General features: G+C 37.5%; 1 protein-coding gene and 1 long non-coding RNA gene across 6 annotated transcripts in view; one reads left to right on the top strand and one right to left on the bottom strand.

The window, feature by feature from the left end:
- Nucleotides 1-17,853, top strand: part of ANO3 (anoctamin 3) — a 372,891-nt gene that overhangs the window by 148,466 nt on the left and 206,572 nt on the right. The window lies entirely within an intron of this gene.
- On the bottom strand, nt 7,993-9,033 carry LOC119865034. The gene is made up of 3 exons (XR_005375860.1): nt 8,758-9,033; nt 8,545-8,626; nt 7,993-8,112 (listed from the first exon to the last, which is right to left on the bottom strand). It is a non-coding gene; the product is annotated as an uncharacterized LOC119865034 (long non-coding RNA).

Genomic DNA, 17,853 nt, shown 5'->3' on the forward strand with positions numbered 1-17,853 from the left:
CCAAAATATATGAAGAACTTATACACTCAATAGAGAAAAATATCCAATTAAAAAATGGACAGAGGAACTGAAGAGATAGTTTCCTAAGGATGACATACAGATGACCAACAGGTACATAAAAAGATGCTCAGCATCATTAATCATAGGGAGATACAAATCAAAACCACAATGAGATAATCACCTCATACCTCTTAGAATAGCTATTATCAAAAAGACAAGAAATAACCAACCAGTGCTGGCAAGGATAGGGAGAAAAAAGAACCCAGGTGTGCTGTTGGTGGGAATATAAATTGATGCAGCCACTATGGAAATCAGTATGGAGGTTCCTCAAAAAATTAAAAATAGAGCTACCACATGATCCAGCAATTCCACTTCTGGGTATTCATTCAAAGAAAAAAAAAACCCACTAAATCAAAAATATATTTCTATCCTATTTCTATTGCAGCATTATTCACAACAGCCAGGAGACAGAAGCAATCTGAGTGTCCATCAGTGGTTGATAAAGTGTGGTGTATATGCACAGGAATATTACTCAGCCATGAAAAAGGAAATCTTGCTATTTGCAACAGCATGGGTGGACCTTGAAGGCATTATGCTAAGTGAAATAAATCAGAAAGGAAAAGACAAATACCACATCATCTCACTGATATGTGGAACTTTAAACAAAGGAAGCTCACAGATACCAGATTGGTTATATCCAGATGCAGAGGGTGGGGTGGGTGGGCAAAATGGGGGAAGGACGTCAAAAGGGTACAAACTTCCAATTATAAGGTAAATCAATCATAGGGATTTAATGTACCACATGGTAACTACAGTTACTAACACCGTACTGAAAATTTGAAAGTTGCTAAGAGACTAGATCTTAAAAGTTCGCATCACAAGAAAAAAAATTGTAACTTATATTTTGACATGTTAACCAGATTTATTATGATTATTTTGCAATATATACAAATATTGAGTCATTATGTTGTGCCTCTGAAACTAATAGGTTATATGTCAGTTATACCTCATTAAAAAGACAAGTTCTGACATTAGATGTGTGAATGCAACATCACTTCTAAATTTTATCCTATTAAGCTTCACACTTTGGATGTGACTGCATTTTATACTTTTTTTGTCAGAAGCCAGAAAAGGCCAATTTAACTTAATTTTAAGTTTGGCTTAACTGTATCAGAGGTCGGTACTTAACACCCTGGCTAATGCAAAGCTGCTGTTTAAAATGAGAGGTATCCTGATCTTAATAAATGTCTAAAAGAAAGTTCTATCACCTTGGGAAGAAAGGCCCCTGGGTGTTTTTCCAAGTGTTTTGTAATTGCAGAAGTTTGGGAATATTAGATTTATATTTCATTTCGAATAATGACACTTTATTGTTCTACACTTTGTTCTACACATTTTGAAGAGACTTATTTTTATTGTAATATTTATAATGAAATATTATTGCACTTAACACAGAAATATGACTTGGAATATATTTGCAATATAACTATTGGTGTAATTGTAATGATTTAGTTGAACTGTGTTTGTTCATGCTTCTCCCTTATGAGTGCCAGGCAAAAAGAATAGAGGACGTTTGCAATAAACACATTTATTCTGAAGGAAAAACAAAGGGATCGTAATGAGGCTTCCAGTGTCAGCTGCCAGCTTTGGTGCTTGCTGATGATGTAGAAGGTAATATTTCTGGAAATATTGTTCCAACTCCTTTAAGTATGTCCTAGGTAGTATAGTAAGAACCACTTAGAAAACTGCCAGTAAATATTTAGCTTTAGTTCTTTGGCTCTCTGGTTTCTTTTTGCAAAAACCTCCTGTTTCTTTAATATTTCCATCTCCTCTCCATGATTAGTTGTCTTCTGCTTCTGCCTGTGACTAGTGAACTCTGTGCCAGATTTTTGTAAAATGCCTTTTTTATTTTCTTTTCACTTATCACCATTGGGATGTAGCTGAACAGTTGCCAATGGTTTTCTTTTACTCACTGCCTGATTCACAGGCTCAGGAGAGTTAGTGGAAGCGTACATTACCATCTCCACTGACCCCCCTTCCAGTAGGAGTTTTTAATATGAGGAAGATGATTAAATGTGACTCACAGTACATCTTCCCTCACTGATGTTCTGTGGATCTTGAGTCAAGTCACAGACTACCTCATTCTCAAGATGGTGCTCCACAATCCATCATCATCATCATCATCATTTTTCCATATTTGCTTTGAAACCAAATAATAATGATAAACACTTTTAGTGCCTACAGTATGTTAAATGGTCTTCTTGGAGTTTTATGTATATTAATCTTTAATTTTCACAATAACTGTACAAGGTGGATTGTGTTTTTCCATCACTCCGTTATGGAAATGAAAGCTTTGAAGGCTTATGTAACTTAAATTCAGATTATTCTTCATGAACTCTAAACCAGCTACACTTGACTTGTTTCCCTCTTGTTTCATCGAGCAAGCCAATTTATCTTAAAGGAATGACCATTGACAAGCAAAAGCTGCGGATTTTTAAGCAGTGGCCTTATAGCAGTTTTGAACTCGTGTTGGCTGGGACTGATCCTAACCAGAGGGGTTTCACCACCAACTTCAAGTGTGTGAACAAAGTGTGCTTCTGGCATATGCTTCAGATAATCAGATGATCTCCTAATAATTTGATTTTGGGAGAAAGGAATTACCTTCCTGTGAACTCCAGTATAACATTACACCGTCTTTCTCCAAATATTCATTAAGATTATGTCATATTTTGTTCTTGGCTACAGTTCTGAATTAACTTACATAATCTTTCTTGTTAGTCTCTCCCATGAAGGAAGCCGTCATATGCATCCTCTTTATAGTATTATTCCCATCAATGGTGCTTTACACATAGGATATGTTCAATAGATATTTCTTAAGTGAGTAGCTAAGTGCATGATCTGGAATCTTTCCTCAAGACTCTCATGACTCAACTGGTGACACTAAAATATGCATGTATCAATTGAGAAAAAGTGATCGAACCGGCTTTTTGTCCTACAGTAAGTAATGTCATCTATGCATTTATCAAGAGAGTGGGAAATTTGGGGGAGTTGGAGTAATTAGGAATGTCATCATTCCCATTAAATTTAAATTTGTGCATGTCTAAGAGAGTGAGTCCTCCCATCATCCAGATGAGGAAGCTATGATCTAGAGAGACTAAACAACCTCCCCTAAATTATCCAGTTAGATATTGGCAGGACACAAACTCATCAGGTCATTCATGTGCAAACCTTAATTGATGCCCATTTTGGGGGTCTCTGTTAATCAGAGTTCATTGGCACCAAAGAGCACAGACTGGATGGCTTAAACAATAGAAATTGATTTCTCATAGTTCTAAAGGCTGGAAGTCCAAGATCAACGTGCCGTAGGTTTGGTTTCTCCTGAGGCCTTTTTTGTTGGCTTGCTAAGAGCCATCTTCTTGCTGTGGCCGCACAGAGCCTCTTTCTCTGTGTGCACTCATCCTTAGTATCTCTTCCTCTTCATATAAGGACACTAGCCCCTATTCCTATTATTGGTGCCCCATCCATATGAACTCATTTAATCTGGATTACTGCTTTAAAGGTCCTGTCTCCACACACCGTCACCTTGGAGGTTAGAACTTCCTTGTAGGGAACACAGTCCAGTTCATAAAATGGTCCAAATCTGTGCTTTTTGAGGATGTATCTTTGGGTTGTTTTCATATTCTTGAGGCAACCTATGCTCCTTCCTAATGAATTTCTCTTTACTTTAAGTCTCCTGTCAGCTTTAGTTCTTACTGATAACTGGGCTTTCTTCAAATTCCCTAACATACATTGCAAAAAGAGAGAGAGGAAACCAATTGGCCTAACTCCTTTCTCGAAGAAGGATGATAGCATAGGCCCCTAAAGAGAGAAGAGTTGTCTTTTAAAGTACAAATGCCTACTTTTGGTCCATTGAGCCATGACCAGGACAGTTTTTAAAATACTGCTTTTATAGTAGGGGTTAGGGCATATTAATTTGTGGTGTTATTTAGATGAGGAGGTAAGCTAGTAGAAACTGCAGTTAACATCTGGACAACAGATATTTTATCCACATCAAAAGCAAAAGGAGCTCAGTTTCAATGTGACAGTAAACGTTGCGGCCTTATGTGAGTCTACATAGCTTTAGGGTTCTCAGTTCCAAATCTGATAAGCTGAGCTGAGATTTTAATTTCATTTTTTTTTTCATGCAGAATGAATCTTTTGGGAAACCTAGTCCCATCTCTCTAAGTTTGGGTCCTATTTGTTTTGAGGATCATCCAGAAGCACAGAGTCTAAACCTACCTACCCCTTAGGTTTAATAACCTAACTGGTTCAGCAGCGTACCCCTTGCTAATATTTTCAGCAATTTCCACAGTAATTCTAAAACATCATTGCCCATCTCTCAGACCATCATAGTCTATGTATTGACTCTCTCTCCAGTTGAAATTCTGAATTCTATAAATGTTAAATTCCACCCAAATGGGCCACAAATCCTGATGACAAAGAACTCTTAACTACGAGTTCTGAGGGAACTGTCTTCCCTCATCACAGTGGATACAAATATTAATGACAGATGCGGCTCTGTGTGGTTTATAGAGTGAGCCAGAAGAATCTATGAACTGTGACTTTCTTCCAGTAATTAGAAGTTAGCTCTAACATGAGTTTCTGAATGATCTCTGTGTCCAAGTTGATATCAACAACCTCGATAAAAATAAACCTACATTTATTTTTAAAATCATACATTTCCTGGAAATAAAACTGGCAAAATTCCATTTCCTTTATTCTTACCTGATATGGGTCAGTGGCCTATGTGGAAGACTGGTAGAAAGTGTAAAGAGGAGATGGGCAGAGAGAGAATAAGCGACGGAGAGAAAAAGGAATCTTTTTGAAGAACTTGCTCTTTTAGATGCTACTTTATGTGCAAAAAAGAACAAAGATCTATAATCATGGCATAGTTTACACCCCTCCCCCCCTGAATTTACAGGGCCCATTTTATAGAATAAAATAGCTTCGTTTGTTTTTCTATCCTAGATCAATTAAGTAGGACTCTAAAGTAACACATATTTCAAATGCAATGAATCTGTGTCTATACACGTATGTGCTGGAAGCGCGGAGGTGAGTAGTGAGAGAGTAAAGGTGGCAAAAGCAGCAGAAGCTGAATTGTGAAATGTTTAACAGATTTCAGAAGGAACTCTGAGAAATGTCTCAGATTCTGTGCTGTCTAGAAACATTCGAATGTCAAAGAAACTATACCATTTCTCTTTGATATTTCTAATTTTCAGTTGCCTCCTCCTCTTCCACATCTCCCCCCCTTTCTAAATCTTGTTTTTGTTTCAATTTAGAGCTCTGAGGTTAACAGGTTAACAAAGCTGATTTTGTCATACTTCGATTTTTTTAAATAGGAAGCCACAACACACAGTGGTTACCATCTTTTTAAAATTTTGTTCTAGTGTCCTTGGCAACCTTTAGGGTACGCCTTTAATTTTAGCTGTTGTTTTTCAATAGTGTCTATTTTTCCTTCTTAATCCCAAAGTACGAACTCAACACAATACATTTTCCTAACTTCATCCTCATTTTCTCTTCGTCCCTGTATCAAGAACATCTTCCACTTTCCCTTCCAACAATATTGACAATTGTTGCTTACTGTTACTCCCTAAACTGAAATCTTCCTGGTTCGATGTATCACTGAACCACCCTGTAGGAGTTTGTTCTTGGAAACTCAAGAGAATTTCAGTTTGAACATCAACTGTTGTACATTCTGCAAGCTGGTGATTACCTGGAGGGAACATGAGATGGAGCGGGTGAACACCTTCTCATCCTTTCTCTCCCTCTATACACTCAAGACTGCTTTTTAGGAATAAAATCTGTTCTTGGATAAAAACTAAGTTGCCCTATTTAGAAAAGGATAAGTATCAGGAGTGACTGAAATGGATTACTGGCCTTTTGTCTTCTTTGTGATAAAAGTCAGACCTGAATAAATTGGTTTTCATTGTTCTTTTTTTTTTAATAAAATAAATTACCACACATTTATAAAGGGTTGTCAGTAGATGGAAATTCCTTATAATTCAAATATGAATCTTCAAGGAACAGTGCTTCTATACTATATTAATATTTTTAATTGAATTCCGATTGATTTTACAATGCATCAGGCACTGTTATAAGTCCAGAAGTAAGCAAAACAGATAAAAATTCTGATTCTTAGGGAGTTAGCATTCTACTGGTAGAAAGAGACAGCGTAAGTAAGGAAAACACCTAGTATATGAAACAAATATGACTGGTGCCAAAGACGTAAAAATTAAAGCAGGGAAAGTCTCCATAAGGTGGCAGAGTAAGGGTCAAAATTTTGGATAGATTGTGCAGTTACAAACATTTTGTAAAAATTTTGTTTTTGAATATGTTGTTTTATGGAAATAAGAATAGTACATGATTATTGAGTGTTTGGAAAATGTAAAAATGTGAAGGATAACAAATCATAACCTACTACCTAGAAACCGTAACTTTCATCCTACTGGTTTATTTCCTTCCAGTTATTTTTTAAAATCTAAAGATTTTATACATACAAATGTATGCATACATTTACATTTGTATAGATGTGTATAGACAAAGACACTTGAGTGTAAGGGTTTGTTAAGGTCACTTCTATTCATCGTTGGTGGATGTAGAGTATATTGAGAAAGAATTTGGATTCTAGGACCAAATTGTTCGAGTACAAAACTAAGTTCTGCTATTAACTATTTTTGTGATTTTGGTCAAGTTATGTATGTATTCCGATTAACCAAACACGTAACCTGAAACAGTAATGACATCTGGCTCACAGTGTCACAAGGATTCAAGAAGTTTTAAGAACAAACAGGCATTTATGCAAATAACAGACTTCCACTCCTACACCAGCAGAGTAAGATGTATGAATGGTGTCAATTTTACTTGGTTTTGAAATCTTATTCGCTTCCAAATCGACAGCTGTGTCACGGCGACTTTGTTTACCACATCTTACAGACCTGGGTAAGTGGAAGTAGCTTTGAATGAGGTTATATTGTAGAAGGTCTAAAGACTCGTATTCCTTTTAGGCTCTTCTGTTTCTGGAACCAGTAGTTCCTTTTTTGTGGGAAGGAGGGGCCCCTTCAAACAGTTCCTCTTTCTCATTTCTATTTGCATTTGAGTGGCAAAGAAACCATCGAAAGCATCAACTCTTATTTGATGTGATAAACATCACATTTAGAAGTTGAAATACATTAAACCTTCATGATTTGCTATGGCAGTGGCAAAGCAGGATTCTTCTCAGTCCTGCGTAAGGGGTATCACAAATGGAAGGACCCACGCTTGCAGGATATACAGGTCACTATTGACCTAGTTGCCTTTAATGCTTTAGTCTGTTTCTGGAATCAATCTTTGTAATTGATACCTTACATATCAAGAAACTTGGTCTTTAGGAAGGAACAAATGAAATTTTGATAGAAACAGAAGAGGCGATAATCATTTCCCCCATCTTAATTATATAATTTATTCAGATTGGGTTTTGAAATTAAATATTGTGTGAAGATTTGGGTAATAAAAATGATAAATTTCTATTCCATAAAAGTATAAAGAACTCCTTTTACTCATATATAATATAGTTAAACACATACCCAGAAATTTATCTGTATATAAGTTATTAATAAGTTATTTGGTAGAAAAATTCATGTTAAAAATATGAATGAGTGAGTGGGTTATTGCTGGCTACAACACTTCAAGTAACAAAACTAGAGGAAATTTAGTATTTCTCCCCCATCCTCTGTGGGCACAAGTGTTGTGATAAACATCTTGAGGGTACAGAATAAGACATGCTTTATGTTCAAGTTGTCTATGGTTTAGTTTTTGAATAGTGAACGAGGAGACAAGACAGATGTTCATAAAACAATGAGAGAAAAATTCAGCAGCAGTATTCAGCAGAGTTACCATCAGAGGCCACAAGCTAGCAGAAATATTGAGTATTTTCAGCCAGGAGGGTTGTTAGCTCCAAGACAATGAACAAAACCTCATGTCTGTAGTCAGATGTCAAAATTTATTTTTAATTTATTTTACTTGGTTCGGGTAAGGGGAAAATGAAGTTTGCAGTGGAATAAAAAAAGGATGCATTCTCAGATATGTGCAGTCATGTACCTAAAATGCAAAGAGTAGCATCACATTAAGGAGGGCAGAGAGAATACAGCCTAGAAGAAAGACTTTATAGAGGCCACTTGACTTTGAGGTAATTGGATTCAAACGCCACCCTGCATGCTAAAGAGCACGTCTTTGATTACCAAATGGTAAGACGTCATTATAGGTACAGTGAGATCATTGTAGCAGATCCCTGAGCCTCCTGAGGTTGGCCTCCACTCACTCCTCATGCCACCCTTTATAAAGTCGCACTTCTAGTCATGGTCCCCCAAACAGATCCGGCCTCTATCCCGTTAATAAGAGGTGTGTTAAAGATTAAAAAGACAGGGGAGGGAAAAAAGAAAGACATGGGGGAAAGTAGCCACATCACAGATAAGATGAACTACATTAAAGTCTACATTAAATATCTGATGATACCCTTCCAGCATCTCTTACCTTATGTTTTCATTCTTGTCCTGAGCAAGCAACACCCTCGTCATCCCTGGTAGCCACCTCGACACCCTTAGTCTCCAGTTTGCTAGGATTTTCGGAGATTAGAAATTAATTGGCAAGAGCATCCTCTAATACCTCAGCCTTGGCTCCTGTACTCATCTCCCTCATCTACCCACTCTGATAATCTCTCAGATAAAAATAAGTATGAACTCCTACCTTTAGAAAATTTGATGAAGATGGCGTTATTTCTTAAAGGTGGGTACCTCAGGAAAAGCAGTTCTAGAAGCAGGTTGGCTGTTCCCCGAATGCTTTTCACTGTAGAATTAGTCATCATATCTCGGAAATTACATAAATATTCTTTCAAAGCGCACTCCTCTCTAGCAGCAAGCTTACAGCAGGTACGACTCTAACCTCATAAACCCTAGTTTCTGCCTCTTCGAGCATCTTCGACGTTATGCAGAAATGGCATTGCTCACTCGAGCTGCAGCCTACCCTCCCTGATTATGAGAACACTGGCACTGTTTGAGAGGGTGAAGATGGGCCTCTTGCCTATTCCTTATTCCTAACAGTTTTCTTGAAATGGTGAATCCTTACGGGGAAATCACATGAGTCCTAATCTTCTATGTCCTGGACTCCAAGTGAACATATATCTGACTTGAGATATTATTCATATTATTCATAAGTGTCATTATCACCGTGACCTTTAGTGTTAAATTTTTAAAAATGTACTCGCAGACTGCAGCACTTTTGGACGAGGTTTGACCTACATCCACATTTTCCAAAGTGTGATCCTAGGAATTCTATTAAGTTTAAGAAAATAAAAAAAAAAAAAAAAAAAAGGAGGTTAATGACCAAGTGAGGTAGGAATTTATTACTCAGGATTTACTGTCCCGTAATCACTTCTGAAGTGAGGTGAATATTAATAAAAGTTAACACATTGAAGGCTGACACATGAGTCTCACCCAGCTCTGGCCAAACAGGCTTTAAAAACAAACCTGTTCTCCATCTATGTGTGCTGACGCACTGTGAAAGAATTCCACAAGAAATGCTTTGAGACATTTCAACCAAAAAAGTGGGTCATTAAAACTGCATATTGTGTCATGTTTGGCTGTGAGAATCCTGACTTATTTCTAGCATGGGTGATAGAGCAGACCGTCTATCATCCCGTGTTAGAGTGCTCCTGACAGGTAAACTCAGGTTAGCACAGTGGATTCTTTGAGGAAATTGCAGCAGTTTATGCAAGGGGTTACCCCTCGCCTAAATGACTATGAAATCATGATATCTAACATATTGAACAGTTTTTTAACACGATTATTTTAGGTTGCCCTTAAAGAACCACACTGGAGGAAAAAAAAAAAAAAACCTAATGCAAGTGGCAAAAATTCAGGCTGAGCTAGGAGGGAGACAGAGTTACTCAGACTCCTTATTAAATACGTACATTGACTAATATCTGCTTATTTCTAATCCCATCAAAATTGGCAAGGATGTGCAAGTAAAGGATTCGAAGTAACAAAATGCAGTAGAATAATGGCAGGGGCTGACCCTTACATCCCACGTACTCAGTGCCAGGCGTTGTCCTCAGTGCTTTACACACAGTGACACTTGGCAGCTGATGCCCTGGCAATTCTGGAATCTGGGAGGGCAGGTGGGCAGCTGGGAGCTAGCTGTGGACAGGAGGGAGCTGAGAGCTGGGAGTGCCTGGAGAAACCAGGGGGAGGCAGGCCTGTGGCTCCTCGATCCAGGACAGCTCCTCCGTGACTGCCAGGGCCCCCCGATGGGCTACGTGGGTAAGCGTCAGCAGGGTCAGCTGAAGATCTTTTAAGGAGAACCCTCCAAGGCATCCAGAAACCCAGGCATGATTTTCCCTGTTTTCTTGGATTTTCCCCTCATTGTTCTCTTGAAACCCGTGTATCCCTTACCCCCCCCACACCCCTTCTACCTCCAAAATATGCCAGCTCGGTTTCAGTTCTTGTGGTTAATCGGATTCCTCATTGGCCTTTGTGTTTCTGTTCTTGCTCCTTACACTCCAGCCTTTCTAAGAACTTTCCAGAAGCATCACCGGGTAAACACGATGGGCTTTGTTCTCTGAACTTCTTTGACTTGACCTTTCGCTCCTTCTGTGAACGTTGCCCCTGATGATTGCACCTTGCCTGAAGTTGTTCTCTCATCATTCTGTCTTGTTTAATCATGTTCTTCTCCCTCTGGTCTCCCTACCCACATGTAGTTAGGCCCCAGTATATAATACCTTTTCTCGACCCGTTTAGTGAATTTAGTGTCTTCTTTTATATCTGCCGAACTCCTATTTACTCTACAAAACTTCTCTTACGTAGTACCGATACTTGTAATTTAAAATGACGTGACTTTCGTTACACAGGATTTAGATGAAAAGAACATTTAAGATGTGACGCATAAATGAATTAACTGACAAAAATTAAAAGACTGAACCAAAGAAGTAAATACAATGAGGATATCGGGGATCCACGTGCCTCACGGTTGGAGAAAATGTTTAGAAACAGAAAAGAGGAAAGCTGAAAAGAACTCTGAGGCTCCCCTGGCAGGTGCAGTACTTTCATAGGCCTAAAACAACTCAGCGTTATACCCTCCAAGCTCCAGGAGTCAGAAGTTTGGGTTAAACATAAGGTATTATAGGAGTCCTGATTCCTTTTCAAGGTGCTAGGGGAGAGTTTGTTTTCTTGGCTCTTCTAGCTTCTACAGGCAACCTGGATTGCTTAGGCTTGGGGTTCCTTGGTCATTGGAACCAGCCAGCGGGGAAGCACCTTCAGATCTCTCATTGGTCCCCTGCCCTCTGCTTCCACCGTCACATGTCTTCATCTCACTCCCGCACCTCTCACGTGCTCAGAAGGGCCCTGGGGGATTACACCAGGCTCACCTGGCCAACCCAGGTTATCCCTCTTCTCTCACCAGCTTTAAGTTAGTCACAGGCTTCAGGGATTGGGGTGTAGACACCTTTGGGAAGGCAGTCTTAGTCTGACTCTCATGGAGAACTGGAAACATCACTATAAACGTGTCAGAGTTTGTGCATATGTAATCCCGTTCTTCCCTGCCTGGCCTCCAATATCCCCCTCCCTCTCGGATGCCTGAGTATCTAATTTTTTTTTTCCCTTTCAGATTGTTTAATGCATTTAAGTTTCCTCTTTTTTTTTTTAAGTGTCTACATCCTATTTATTCTTCAAAATGTTCCATAGGTGATAGTGTTATTTTTAACTTAAAAGTATGTAACATGTGATACGTGGAAAGTAATGAAAAGAATATTTAATTTATGACATATATATGTACTTATGTGTACGTGTGTATGTTTGTGTGTATGTGTGTAGTTTCTGGAAGCAAGGGTGCCCAGTGATAACAAGCACAGGTGCCCAGTTCTTGGTTTTAAATACCATCTCCAGGAAAGGAACCAAGGCTCTTTTAGAAATGATGAGACGAGGGCAGAGAAAAACACATAATAAACCTGGATTTTTACTGTGCTAGAAAGTGTACTCAAAGAATATGAGAAGATGTAAAAGTGGCACAGTCCAGATCTGGGATAATTGTAGCATTGTAACAAGTAATCATAATAATGTATGTAACCTATTGAATAAAATAGGAATCTGGGACTCGAGATTTATAGAAGTATGACTAAGTAAATACGTAAATTGGGGACAAGACCAGGCTCTATCTTATATTATAATGCAAAATTCTGAATCCAGAAGGGATGATGGAGACAGAAGTTCACCTTTTAGCAAATCATCAAATTGCTGGCAATTCAGGTGGAATTTTTGATAGAAGCTAAGTCTGGTGGGAGGAAGTTTGAGGAAGAATGTAATTTGTCACTCTTGGACATTATCTTTTCACAAAGTACTACTCAACTAGAAAGGAAGGATGGTGGCCTGATTGTGTGAAGAAACCTGGCGGATGCCAACACGATCAGGTGATCTACACTGTCATCACAGTGGTACAGAGAGTTGATGTCCTGAGCCCAGGGATTCAGCGGCACTGAGAAGAATGCCTTTTTTGAGGTGTTTTTGCTAGGAATTTCTTACAAGAAAACACCAGGCAGATTCAGATTGAGGTTCATATTATAGAATATAAGTAAAATCTTTAAAAAAAAAAAGGACAAAAAAAATAAGGACCCTAATATTTAAAATCGAATATAAAGCTATAATCTTTAAATTATATAAATATATAAATCTATATAAATCTATAAATTATATAATAATTTAAATATTATATAAGCTATAATCTTTAAAACTCAAAAAGATTTGAGAAATATTCCAGATTGGAAGGTATCAGCAAGACAACTAAATCTGTATTCCTGGATACTCTCCTGGCCCAAAAGGCGGAAGAGACATTGTTGAAGTAATTAGTAAAATGTTAATCAGATCTGTGGATTGTACAGGAGTAGCGTATCGAGGCTGATTTCCTGAGTAATTGTATTTTTTATTTCTAAAATCTCTTCCTGAATTTCTTAAATCGAAATTTTTATGAATATTCCTTGCTTGTTCATCTTTTTTATTCTATATTTTACTTTTAAATATGTTGTTCTTAGTTTCTTCATGTTCTTTATGTTATTCCGGTGAAATCCTTAAGGATCTGCACCTGCTTTTTCTTGTCCTGATTTTCATTAGTAGAGGTTTATTAGTAGAGGGGGATCTTTGCTGTGCCTTCTATCTGTGAGGATCTTAATTTGTCGGCGTGCCATCAGGGCTTCAGCCAGGGATGCATCTATTTTCTTTTGCTGGGACCCAGGGGTCCAGTGCCTAGAACCACTTTCCCCTGCTTCAACTGCCCTGCCCACGCTTAATTGTGGAAATTGTAATTTCAGCTCCTCGCTCTGAAATGCCCAAAGATCTCTCCTGGATAACACAGGCTTTCACCTTCTCACCGCTCACTATCCCTGTACTGACTTGGGATCATGGTTACTTCTTTGCTTAGCTGTTTGGTTTGGTTTTGTGGGGGTTTGTTTTGTTTTGTTTTGTTTTTGCTATTTTTTTTTTTGACTCTTAGAAAGTTTTATTACTTCCTACAATCTAGAAATATATTAAAATACGTTTTAGCCAGAATCACATTAATACTGTAACAGAACCCTTCAAAATGTCATCTTTTATTATGCAGAAAGAGGAAGGTTTATGTATGGGATTTTATTACTCTTCCTAAAGTGACTATAAATCTCTTATAGGGAACACCGATGTTGTATATGCCTTTTGTCTTAACTTTAGCATAGAGTTCACCCAAAACAGTCAAAATGTACTGAACTACATATGACTTAATGAAGGCCTATTTGAAATCTCTTCTCAATAGCCTTTAATATATCGAATAGTAGGTACAATTTAGTAGCTAAGCATTTAAATATGACAAGCAGCGTCCCAGGTACATGGCATGTAAAATCCCATTTAAGCTTCATAATATATGTATGACTAGGCCATAACTTTTTTCTCATTTTATGGATGAGGAAACAGACCGAGAAAGCTAAATGAGTTGCCTAACATCAAACCTTATAAGTGGTCCCATTAGGGCCAACTTTTTGGTTTTCTGGTGCTGGAGCCTCTTGAAGGCACTGCTAATGACCCCCAGCATCTACACAAAGATGTATTATGTAAACATTAATAAATTACTAAATAAATGTGTACGCACATGTGCACATACACACAAACTCATGCCCCCACTACACACACCTTTCTAGATAGCCTCCTTCCTTAAATTTTTCTAATAAGATTCTGCGTGTAGACTTTACTCAAATAGAGTAGTGTTGCACATTCTGTACCCTGTTAGCACTTGAAGAAAATATTGGTGCAACATTTTATACTTGATAGAAGCCAAAACTTTCAAGGCAAACCTAGAAGTGTTCCAGTCTTCAGAAGGTATAATTCAGGGCTTAGAAATAAGCACACCCCCCCGCTAAATTTCTTCCTAGACAATGAATCCTTAGGACAACTTTGTTTGATATGTTAATTTATAAACCAGAATGTTTTTATTTTTTTCTATCTCCATAGAAATAAGATCAAGTCAGTGTCAGATATAAGCAGCTACTCCAGATACGATTTTTTTTCCTCTCTTTATTAGGAAAAAAAAGTATAGAAACAAAATGGCACAGCACTGAGTAAGAACATGTGTTGAGACTGCCTGGGTTTATTTTATTTTATATATATATATATATATTTTATAAATTTATTTTTTATCGGTGTTCAATTTGCCAACATACAGAATAACACCCAGTGCTCATCTCGTCAAGGGCCCCCCTCAGTGCCTGCCACCCAGTCACCCCCCCCTCCTCTTCCACCACCCCTAGTTCATTTCCCAAAGTTAGGAGTCTTCATGTTCTGTCTCCCTTTCTGATATTTCCTACCCATTTCTTCTCCCTTCCCCTCTTTTCCCTTTCACTATTATTTATATTCCCCAAATGAATGAGAACGTATAATGTTTGTCCTTCTCCGATTAACTTATTTCACTCAGCATAATAGTTTATGTATACAATGGAATATTCCTCAGCCATTAGAAATGACAAATACCCACCATTTGCTTCGACATGGATGGAACTGGAGACTGCCTGGGTTTAAATCCTAGCTCTACGATTTCTCCTGTTCTTGGGCTAACTTAAACTCTAGTGCCTTAGTTTCCTCACAAATATGATTCTTAGAAGTACCTGTCTCATAAGGATTTTGTGAATTTCAAAGGTGAATGATATAATAGGAAGGAAGGAAGGAAGGAAGGAAGGAAGGAAGGGCTCCAGAGTCTATACATAATTGTCACAGTATGGTTTTTATTATATTTTTCCATCCTTATAAGCCAAGCAGACCTGCTCATTTGCAGATGGGTGTACTCTTTTTTTTTTTTTTTAAGATTGTATTTATTTATTTATTTATTCACGAGAGACCCAGAGAGAGAGGCAGAGACACAGGCAGAGGGAGAAGCAGGCTCCATGCCGGGAGACCAATGGGGACTCGATCCCAGGACCCTGGGATCACCCACGGGCCGAAGGTAGGCACTCAACTGCTGAGCCACCCTGGCGTCCCCAAATGGGTGCACTCTTTGCAAATTGATAGCTATAAATACCATATTCTTTATAGATCTTAAAAACTTTGATTAACATTTGAAAAGAATTTTCTGATTCCTATGAAAAGTCTTACTTTACAATTATGAATATGTATTAGGTACCACATGTTTGCTAATTTTGTCGAAAAGTTGAATATCTCAAGCTATATTTTATAGCGCTTTGTCTTCTCATTATGCATACTGAAAAGGTATTGTTTTCTTCTTGAATAAAAGACTCTGAGGAATATTGAAATTCTAATTTTGTATGTACTCTGCAAAATTCTAGAATTTAAAAGAGGTTTATAATAAACTTAATGTATTTTTGAAATATTATAATTAAAAGGCACTGTACACCTCTGCTGCCTAACTCAAGAACTATGTACTGAACTGTCTTGGGAGGTTCAGTTATGTGTGTGATAGTCTGAATTGGGAAGTAACACTTGAAAGCAGATATAAGAGCTAAAAAGGAAGAAAAGAGGGCAATCCATTATACACTACTCACTGTTGCCTACTTTAAGATGGTTTTGTCTTTTATAGGTGTCTTCAGAGTGTTAGAAACCCTAGTATATAATTTTGTGGTTGGCAGAGAATAGTGTACCGAATCCTGGAATATCACCAGGACTGTCCGTCAAGCTTCTTTCAGCGAAGCTCTACAGAAATATGGACTCAGATTGGACCTCAAGCACTTCTTTTATATTGGATGGATGTTAAGGTCTCAGTAATTCCAAAAAGGGTTGTTTTGGTACAGTGTCGTATACAGCATGAATTATAGGTGGGAGAGATTAGACACAGAGAGTTGAGACACATCGAGGAGGTAATTACCATGAGGTAAAAGAAGCACTGATGAGAAAAGATGGAGACCCCAAAGCCTGCTGCAAAACCTCCTTTATCTTGAATTTTGGAGGAATTGGCATAATGTTGTTAGAGATTGACAGAAAAAGTGAGCGAGAGGGCAACTGAAGAAATTGAAAAGATTATGTGACTTATAATCATTCCTTAAACTTGGAAATGATATGATTATTTGGGCCTTGGCTCAAGCCTGGTGCGTTACTCATTAGCTAAATAACATTGGATAATGGCATTCGCTCATACTTACATGGGAATAACAATACTCATCCAAATGGATGATTATGCAATTTTAAGCATATAAAAATGCTTTGTGAATTCTAAAACTACACAGGTGAAATGAAGGAATCCAGTATCCATATCTAGCTTTTATGAATCGTGAAAATTTGCCTCAGAAGAACACTGAAAATACTTGAAACTTATTTTCTTTACTGCTTTCTTCCTTTAGTTATTTCATTAGGATCAATTCCTGGGACTGGAATCATCTATACAGATAAACATCATTATGCTTTTACTATATCTTGCTGTATTATTTCCATAGTGATTATACCAGTTTTTGCAGCTAGAAGTAGTATATAATTTTAACAGTTTCTCAGCTACCTCGTCAGACCTGAGTTTTAGTGTTTGTGTGTCTGATTTTTATGATTATCAGAGTCCCCAGTATCATTTTAATTTATATGATTTTGGTGAATAATACTTACAATTATTTTTAAGCTGTATGCATTTTCTCCTGTTTGAACTATCTATCCAATTACTTTTCATTTTTATTTACTAATGTCTTGATGTTATTCATGGAGACTAATAAACAAAACTGCTACTAAGTGAATTATTTGAATTAATGTTTTATTAATTACCCAAATTTACCATATTTGATCATTGGCATTTTATTAACAGTGAATACCTTATGCTGATAAATAAGATAATTAATAAAAATTGAAATTTTCCATAACTTTTAATATTAATATCTTTTAGATTTGTTTTGTTACAAATAAATGTATATTTAGTTTGTATATATATATATAATTTTATATACATGTAGATAATTTTCCTTTGTAATTTTTTGGCTTCTGGTTCAGAGTTGAATATAATTCTTCACAGAGCTAGTACATATCATTTTCTCTATTCACCTGTGTTTTTTCTGAGGGTTGTATTTTATCAATATTTGCCTTTTTAAATCACCTGGGGTTTATTTTGAAATGTGGTAGGAAAAGCATGATTCCGGACTGCCTGACCACCCCTCTTCCTTGATCTCTCACCTTCTTCAGCCTCTGTGACCTGCTCTTTCTCATAATCTGACTCCCTTCCTCCTTCCCTCCACCTCCCCCCGCTTCCCCATCCTTCCTTCCTGCCTTGTCTCCTCATCTTGCATAAATATGATTGTTACCTTGAATCATTTCTCAACGTTTCTCCCTGTGCTATGTTCCTGAAGAACTCTTC

Source organism: Canis lupus, chromosome 21 (assembly GCF_011100685.1).
Source record: "Canis lupus familiaris isolate Mischka breed German Shepherd chromosome 21, alternate assembly UU_Cfam_GSD_1.0, whole genome shotgun sequence".
Lineage (NCBI taxonomy): Eukaryota > Metazoa > Chordata > Mammalia > Carnivora > Canidae > Canis > Canis lupus.